This window comes from Manis javanica, chromosome 14, assembly GCF_040802235.1.
Source record: "Manis javanica isolate MJ-LG chromosome 14, MJ_LKY, whole genome shotgun sequence".
NCBI lineage: Eukaryota > Metazoa > Chordata > Mammalia > Pholidota > Manidae > Manis > Manis javanica.
Window position 1 is genome coordinate 21,284,645 of NC_133169.1, and position 10,082 is coordinate 21,294,726.

Consider the following 10,082-nt stretch of genomic DNA (forward strand, 5'->3'; position numbering starts at 1 on the left):
TTGAGAGTGGGGTCTAAAGCTCTCAATTATTATTGTACTGTTGTTTGTTTCTTCTCCTATCTTTATTTACTTCATATATTTAGGTATTCCGGTGTTGGGTGCATATTTACAACTATTATATATTCCTGATGGACCAACTTTTTATCATTATATAATGACCTTCTTTGTCTCTTCTCTACCATTTTTAGCTTAAAATCTATGTTGTCTGATATAATTATAGACACCCTGCTTTAATTTGCTTACCATTTTCTTGAAATATCTTATTTAATCCCTTTACTCTTGGTTTAGGTGTGTCTTTAAAGCTAATGTGAGTCTCTCATTGGGAGCATATTGTTGGATCTTGTTTTTATTCTATTCACCTTTTTAAAATTACATCCTATTTTAAGTGATATCAAGTTAACTTCTCTAGCATTCCTAAACTTTGCACTTTACTCCCACTCTTCTCCCCTCATATTTTATGTTATTAATGTTGCTTACATTTTTTTATATTTTGCATTAAATAACAAAATAATTATAGGTATAGTCATTGTTTATTAATTTTGCTTTTTTAACTTTTAAAACTAGATTTGTAAGTGAATTATGCACCACCATCACAGTATAGAGAATTTGTGGCTACATATTTATGATTACCAGTGAGTTTTGCATCTACATTCATGTTTTTATAATGTTAATTACACCCTTTTATTTCTGCTTGAAAAACTCTCCTCCTTTAGCACTTTTTGTAAGGCAGACCTAGCGGTGATTAGTTTTTGTTTGCTTAGGAGAGAATGTAGCTGCTCCTCTTACCATTCTAATGTGGCCTCCCTAATAACACTACCCTCTAAAAGATATTGTACTCTAAAAATTTGTTTTTACTCTAAACTAAGGGTATTTTAGTACATACAATGAACGTTATCCACAGCAATGTAATTGGAAATAATACTGTTCCTCAAATAATAGGATGAAGCTTCTTATTCCAAGTTTACCATTTACTAACCAATTAATTCTCTGAGCTGTTTTTTTCATGTGTAAGTGAGGAGCAATAATTGCTGGCCTCTCTGTACCCACTGTTGTTTAGCTGCTTGGAAAGATAATGGATATCAAAGTAATCTGAGAAAATATAAAGACCATTCAGTTTTGTAGTGGTTATATTTATGAAAAAACACATTTGCTAAAACTTGCTTTTACTTTTTTTATATAATCCTAAAATAACATATTCATTTGTGATCCTAAGGAGAATAAGAGGAATTTTATTAGTTTTGATCAGATACATCTTTGTGGCCTGAAGAATATGAATAGATAGTCACTAGGGAGTCTATCTATTCATGTATAAATTTTGCCTCTCTGCTCTCCAGATTCTCTTTAGCCTTTGCTGACTTAAGAATAAGTATGAAATTGAAATGAGTAATAAATAATACATAGTAAACAATTATGAATATGCATTTATTCATTAAGCTACTTATAAATAACACTTAATATTATGTAGGAAACATACAATAGTACTTTTTCCATGATACATTCATTCAACCTTTAAAAAAGGAAATGCTGAGTATCTATATTTTTTAAGGCTGTGAAATATGACAGACACAGCAGCACTTCTCTGACTTTCAAATTGAGCAAATTTGGCATATAAGACTCTCAGAACCCGGAGAAAACACTTCACACAAAACTGAATCAACACTGTTTTTCAGTATTTGTTACATGGAAGTTTTTAAAGTATTTTTAGAACCTAATACTCAATCGTTTTTTGATGAATTAATTTATGAACATAAGAATTGGTGAATGCATACATGAATGAAGAGAGAAAGAGAAGAAAAGTTTCTATGCAGTATTCTTTCTTCCCTAGATGAGCTTTTAAAAATAAAATTTAAGGCAGTAAATTATACTACTTAATCTTAAGCACTAAAGTATTTTATATACACATTTCAGGTCTTAAAAAAATTTGTGCTTAAATTCTGGTTAGTAACTGATGGATTAGATTGGGGATTGACCAGGGATTTAGACCTAGTGATGATGAAATACTCAAAGCAATAAATCTATCTTGGCATATCTATATTCAGTAAGAGCATTTGGTTATTTTTATAAGCAATGCATCAAAACACTATTTTTTAAAAAATCTCCGAAATGTGGGCCTTTCCACATATGCACAACATCCATGTTTTATTCAATGGCATTAGCCATAATAGTCATTTTTCATACAGAGAAATGGCACTGGTGTTTTGTGTAACACAAAATATGGAGCAGCTGCTTCAACAGATCTCTTAGTTGTCAAATATGACAGTCCATGTGCAGAAAAACTATATTTTCCAACATAAAGCATAGGCCAAAAAAAATTAAAATATTGAATTAAATTAGATATGAGGGAATCTTTAGTTGGAAATGCCAACTATACAACATACATACTTGTATCACTAATTATACACAGACACACAATATTTTTACTTGTTTCCTTTCAGTGTGTAACTTATTTTTGAAGTCTTTGAGGCTGTTTCTGTAATGGAATATATATAATACTGTACTGCATAAATTGTAAATTGCTGTTGAAATTGGCATTCTATATTTAAATATTATCTTTCTTCTCAATTCTCAGCAATATATACAAATTGACAAATCTGTTGTAACTGAATTTGAAACTACAGTAAATCCTTACTCTTAAGCAAGTTTGCATTGGGATTCTTAATAACAGTGAGTAAGTGAAGAAATTATCAGTTTTAGCAAAATTTCAAATTGCTCTTAGGGCTGTAGGAGAGGATTTTTATATATACAAAATCTCAGATGTAATATTTTGTAACCTATATTGGAATTTTACTTATAACTGAAACCTCGGTTGCATAGAATTATGGCAGTTATTCCTTTTTTGTGCATTTGTAGATTTATAAGATCTAGTTTGTAGAACAGAAATTTTTTGTAACTATTGCATCTGGTCATGTCTATTATGAAGGGTTGAGGATTTTGTTCTCCTAGCAAGCTAATAAGTACCCTAACTACCTTTGCTATGTAATCATCTTTTGCAATCTACTCTGGAATAAAAGCTGTGGGTTCCTCTACTCACAAGATGTGAAAAAACATTAGACCCATAAATAATTATCTTCCCAAATAGTAATTATCCTTTATCTTCTAAATGCTAAAATTTAATCTACCTATAAATTTAGGACATTTGGACCAGTTATTTGTATCAATCAGCTACTGCCACAGTACAGTAATAATCATTTAAAACTCAGTGTCAAAATTTCAGTGTTTACTGATTGCTCCTGTTTATACAAGAAAACTGCTGCACTTGGGCTGATCTAGGCTGGCTTGGCTGCATTGCTCTGCTTCAGGTGGTAGTCAGCTAAACTTGCAGGTTTTTGTTAGGCTAAGTTCTGTTCCACGTGTCCCAGTTTGAGTCCCAGGCTGAAATAGCACTGATTGACAAGAACATGTTTGTCTGCTGTAGGGAGCCAAAACCGAGTGCACTTTGATCCTTTCTTCACACCATGTTCTCTGCCATTCTATTATCCAAAGCAAGTCACATGGCCAAGCCGGGAGTCTTCTGGACAGGAAACTGTATTTTTCTTCCAGAGAAGTTGAAAAGCTATTTGTTAAGCAATACTCCAATCAATCCCAGCGTTGTTTAAGCTTTTTTCTCATTCTCAGTGACTATGATTTGGCTTTTCATCTGCTAAATAACCATGACAAAAATAGAAAAATAAAGGTTGATAATTTTTGCTGACCGCCTGAGAAGAGCCAGTCACCCCCACTAATTTGTAAGACAGCGCAGTAATATTTCAGTCTCTCCGTTCATAAATTGATAATGTTTATAATTGCACCGTATCTTTAAAGGCATCACATATTTTGTAACTATCCAGAACTGTAAAAAAGTAGTAACAGCAACAGCAACTAAATTACATACATGATTTTACAGTTTTTAAATATTTTATGTATAAAAATTTGTTGGTTGTTCCAAATAACAATGCAGATGGGAAAAATAATATTGATAGCCTTCATTTTGGGAACTACAATACTAAGGTTTGAGAGGCAGAGTTATTTACAATGGTCACACCTTGAACACCTGGGGCTCAAAAACTCATCTTCAGAACCACACAGAGTAATTAACATTAGAGTTTTACAGCACATATGTAACTCCAGGGAGAGGAAATCCCGGGGCAAAATACCTCTAAAAACCGAAATCAAAAGGAAAAATAAAGTTTAAAACCCGTTTATTGCTCACAAAATGCAGTCCGGGCTGTCTTTCTCCTCTGCTCTGAAACAAGCAAGCAAGCAAGCAAGCAAGGCCCCTCCCCTTAACCTCTCAGGTTCAGACACGCCCTCGGTTGCCCCGGTAATTAACCCATTGATATGAAGATGACTTTTCTCCACCCCTGAGGATATGCAAATACAATAAAGCCTGGCAAGATATTCTGGAAATGTTACAATTTTACCCACAACATAAGTAATTAAAAGATTTGCCTTATATTCAAACAATATATTCAATTTTCATATGTCATTTCTCTGGTTTGCTTGGTTTAGGACTAGCATTCTTTTTAAAAAATCTGTAATTCAGAACCCATGATAGTTTTTACTGACCTTATAATGACTTTTCAGTGTTTTATATGAAGCAAATGAATTTAAGGTACATTTTATCTTAACTTAGTTTTCACTGTCACTGTTCACCATATTTGGTTTTTTTTAATGTGGCATTAAAATTTTTCTGTAAATTAAATCTAATGGAGATCCTTTCACAAAGAGAGATTTGTGTGAACATCTGAATTTCAGAAAAGCCCATGCAATTGCATTGAAACTCTAATGATGTAAACTGCTCTTAGCTTAGCATTGCGTTCTACAATACCTGGGAATCCCTAACTTCCTGCCATGTATAAGCATCTTAGGCTTCAACCCTCCATTTTGTCCTACCACATCACAAAACAATGAGTTATTTAGAGTGGTTTTGTGCAATAGAGCTCTTAATTGTATGCAGCATTATGACATGCAATACAAATAAATGTAAGTCCATTTATCTATGTATGATATAATTCAAATTATATTACAGAACATCTTTCTTAGTTAAGAGGGTAAACACTGATGCGGGGTTTCTTGTTTCCGGAGCCGAAGAATGAGCTTCACAAACAGTCAAGGTAGGAGAGCAAGGTACAGGCTTTTATTTACAGATATAGTGAAAGAACAGAGCTCTCGGCTCACACCAGGAGGAGACAAGAGAGTCCATAGTGGTGCGTTGTCTAGGGGGTTTTATAGGCAGTTGAGGATTTTTTGAGAACACGAAAAAACTTAGGGGTGGAGACTTGTTAAGTGGTTCCTGAATATTAAAAATTAACTTAACTGTAAGGAATTTCCTGCCTTGATTTCTCTCTGGGACACCGGCGCCTGGGTCCGGGAGCACATCAAAAGGCTCTCTGAGCAGCTCCCAAGGTAGGCCGAGGTATTGTCTACTTGCAAAAGAATCCTGCCTCTTGAACTTCCTGGGTGTTAAAATGCAATCTTATCTTTAAGATGGAATTCTTCCTGCCTTTTACCATGCCGTCTACAGCTGGGTCTGCAGGCTAAGTTAGTTGCTCAGTTTGCAGAATCACCTCCTCAGATCCGAAGGAGGAAAGACAGCACAGAGGCTTGGGCCTTTTAGCATGCATGCTAAAGTGAATCTTACTCATGGTTACAAATGATTAGCATAATAAAACATGTGCTACTCTTTTTTATCTGGGGAACATTAACTGATCTCACTGAAGAATGATTCTAGAGCTCAATGTTTAACACAGAGTTTTAGTAGGGGGAGTTTCTTTGCATGTAGTTACATTGCTCTGACTGCAAATATCCTGCCCTGCCCCCTCCGTAGGCCCTCACCCTGCTCTGACTACATCCATGGTACCTGTCTCAACACTACATATTTTGTCAAATAAACTTCAATTGTCTTCTAAATATTCATTATGAATTATGATAGATCTATATTCTATCCACATCCTGTCCCCCAGAACTTCTTTGTTTTTTTGGACTGTAATTGTGGTCTAATCTTTCATTTCCTTTATTTTGCATGGCCACCCTGTGCAAACCACACTTCATTAGGTTTGAAGATTTTTCATTAAGTTTTATTAAACTCATTAAGCTGAGAGAGTAAATGCTACTTGACACACATAGAAAAATAAAAGATACACAGATACATCACTGAAAGACCAAAAACTTATTATCATTACGGTCCATGAAATAGTTTTAGATTTTTCTTTCTACAGTGAAACAGAAATTAAAATAATATATGCAGAGTCTATTAAATCACTTGTCAAAATGTTTTATTTGATCAATTTGGCTGAGTACATTAATGTTTGGCATGTTTCCATGGGCCAAAAAATAGAAGCCCTTTCTGCACATGCCTTTATGTATATATATTTTTTCAAGATATGCCATTGAAATATATCAAAGTAATTTTTTATCATTTTTTGTCACTTTGAACATAGCAATTTTCCCAATCATAATGGTATTTTTTGCCTTGCAGACCATGTGCTAGAATTATTTTAAAATTGGGAAAACATCGTTGGCCTCCAATTTTCTACAAAGCAGTCTTCAAACTACTAAACTAATGTAATACTATAACTGAAGTTACAATAGGAAACCCTTGATATATAAGAGGAAATCCTATAAACAGAATGTTTTTCTCTGGAGGAAATTATAAAAGAGCATATCTTACAGAATCCTTTACACTAAAAGTTTCCTAAAGATTTAGGATACTTAGTCAATTAAATTCAACAGCAGAAATATTGAAGCTACAAGCACAAACCTCTGGTGTGTGTGGCTATTTCTTGGTCTGTTTTCTATTTGACTTTATTTAATGTAGTAAAATATGTAAATTCATAAGAAATACATTGTCCAGTCATTGAGATAGGAAGGGGAAATAAATACTTAACTTCTTCTACAAAAATATGCACCTTTCATATTATTTGTGACTTAAGTCAAAAGATAACTTGCTGCAATACAAGTAATCCCTTGTGGAAAAAATAATCTTGAAAATTGCACAGAAGTATTAATCAAATATTCATTGAGCATTTATTATAATCTGAATTCAACTGTAAGTAATATAAAAGTACAGAATACATATAAATTGAAGTAGATCAAGTTCTTAGTAAATTTAATATTTATTTAGGGAAAATAAACATGCAATGCTACTTTTTCTTCTGTACTACTGTTTTTCTGTACTCATTAGGATATTTCTATAAATTCTTCAAAGAATTATAATCTCTATATATTAAGTAAAATATAAATAGTATGATGTAAAATATAAAAATATATAGTTGATACCACTTACAGTCATCCTAGTGACTTTATAAGGAATCCATCCTCCTAGGATGCAGCAAGGTGGAAATTAATGAAAGAAGAAAGCCTCCAAATATGTTAAACAAACAGATTTATTACCATAACCCACCACATCAGTGGAATGAAATCTGTTTGTCTCCCTAACCTGGATTACCTACCATTCCACCAGACAAACCAGCTAAAGTAACTCAGGAAGTATGACTTTCTAATATTATAAGCGCACACACACACACACGCACACATGTGATACCTATCAAGAGTCTTCAGTATCCAAGCTCTTTGGTGCACAGGTTTGCTTTTATTTTATGCAAGATCTTCACTTGTGATCTTATGCTTTGAGTATTATACAAATATCCCCTAAATTCCTCTACAAATGTTTCCTCAACAAGATGTGCTCCAAGTTTAACTATTACTTACATCATTTGTATGTTCTTTTTAAAAATTATGTTGTATTAACATCAGACAGATATGCTGGACCTGCACAACCAAAAGTAGTGCCCGCACAATTCAGACTCATTTGGTAACTTTGTGCCATTTGGGTGAAGTCCACCTCATAGCTCATCTCATTCATGCACTGAAGCTATGTAAATATTGGGCCGATGTTCTTCCTTGGCCTCTGTTTCCTCTCCATATTTTCTCTGAATTCAGTGATGTTATGCCTCCTATTTTTTCTACCTAAACCTAAGACATTTTCCTATGTGCTTGATTAATTTAAATATAGAGGACTCATTTTATTCTGAACTAGAGAAATATGAATGTTCTCATTTGGTCCTGGGTTATCAGATTTTGGAGTGCCTCTGGGATTATGGCCCAGTTTTGAGAGCAAACAATTTTGACACACGAGCAGAGTCCGGGAAAACACACTAGTTTCTGGCAAGGGCATTACTATGGGAGTGCAACAAAACTTGAGATTTAATGTTTTGTCTCCAGAGTTATTGAAAGAACACTCAGGAGCTATCAGATATCAAAATTAAAGGAAGAATGACATTATTTTATTAGGCATAAATATCCTAAAATATTGACACAATATATGTTTACCTTACCTTAAATGTTTAATGAATTTTACAACATGCAATTTAGAACATAATAATCTCTAGCTTCTACCTAGATTACTATTGTTTGCCCAACTTTTAAATTCTCAAAATTTCTGAAGCTTACATTAACTGTTTCAAAAATAGTAGCATACAGCTTAATACACATTCCATATCCATATGTTTTCAAATAACGGAATCTATAAAAGAGAACAGATTAATTTCCTTTCATTTCCAAAGTCACCTGAATTTTAAAAGGAATTCTATGTAGAAAACTTCAAATTGGTAAATAAATAAGTTGAAGAATAACCAGAAATATATTCTAGCTATTTTTCCATTACATAAATAAACTTACTGGTTTACATAAAGTAAAGCAACAATTTAATAAGTGTACATTAATAATATTTAAAACAAATTAAACTTATTTATGTGCCATGTATATATGGCAATATGGCATACCTACAGATTGTTAATGAAGAATTTCTGGACAAGAGAGTTTTGGTCTGTAGGATCCTGGGGACCATCTTAGGTGGAATCTGAAACCGGCCAGAGGGCAGATAGAGACTAAGAAAGAGGCAGGCCACTCCAACTTGGTAAGTGGCAGGTTTAATAAGGAAAGTTACACATGAGGCCTGTCTTTGGCAGCTACAAGATGAGTAGATTTCCATAACCAGCCCACTGCATCCTGAAAGTTTTATGGAAACTTGAACTGGGTTCAGTCATATGGCTATCGAGATGGTCTCAACGCCACATCACCATTTCAAGGCTATGTCTTTGAGGGAGCCTTTGGAAGCAGGCAACACTGGCAGACCCCACATTCCAAGGATAGGGGAGGGGATGAGGCACTTCCAGTTGGTAGAGTCCAGCTCACAGGTCAACTGGCAGTCACATCTCTTTGAAGATGTTCCCCAACAGATGGCTGAACAAACGGAGGCAGTCCCATATCTTTTCCCAAATACATAGAATGCTGGATACAATCAATAAATATACTTTGAAAGTTTTTATTCAAGAATGAAAGTTCTCTGGATATAAAAAATTAATAGCTGGGTCACAGTCAGATTTATTAGAAGCTATCACATTTTATCTTATGGGAACAAAGATCAGATGTGCTCTTTGATGGCTGTGATGATAATATCACCATGGAAACCACAGTCTAGGTCACAGAAGTGGAGCTGAGGTAAAGCACTTGGGTAGGAGCCAAGAAGAGATCTATGACGCCCACTAGAGAGAACTTGAAAATATCTGCCTATTGTCCTATCATCATTGCAGAAATTCAGCTGTGGGTAGAAAAGGAATTAACTGTGAGAAATTACATCCCTGGACTCTCTCTTAAAAAGTTGAGGTACAGGAGAAAGTTAATATTATCACAAAGTTGCAAAGGGACAAGAAGAAAAATGGGAAATCAGGAAAAAACAAATAAATCAAAATAAAAAATACAATGCTTGTATTTGAAGTATCCTCTCAACTTGAAAAAATAAGATAGAAATGCAGAATTGGTGAACATTTAAATGATCAATACAGAGTAGAAAAGAAAGTATTTTTGTAACAAGGCAATATATTGTGAAAACTTTAGAAAAGGTAGGTAATTCAGAGGATACAAATTTTATAAACATTAAAATATTTAGTTATATTTAAAACTATTATTTATTTTATATTCATTCATATATTGATTCATTCATCATTTATTCTTCTATATGTACAATATATATAATTATTAGTGGTTTTGGCTAACACTGAAAAGTTGTTTTTCTATTGAATTACATATAAAAACTTTAAGAT

At 33.6% G+C, this 10,082-nt stretch overlaps 1 long non-coding RNA gene across 1 annotated transcript; it reads right to left on the reverse strand.

The window, feature by feature from the left end:
* Positions 1 to 1,408: 1,408 nt before the first annotated feature.
* LOC140846159 (uncharacterized) lies at positions 1,409 to 4,225 on the reverse strand. Its single transcript, XR_012125073.1, has 2 exons — positions 4,190 to 4,225; positions 1,409 to 3,640 (listed from the first exon to the last, which is right to left on the reverse strand). It is a non-coding gene; the product is annotated as an uncharacterized lncRNA (long non-coding RNA).
* Positions 4,226 to 10,082: the final 5,857 nt, after the last annotated feature.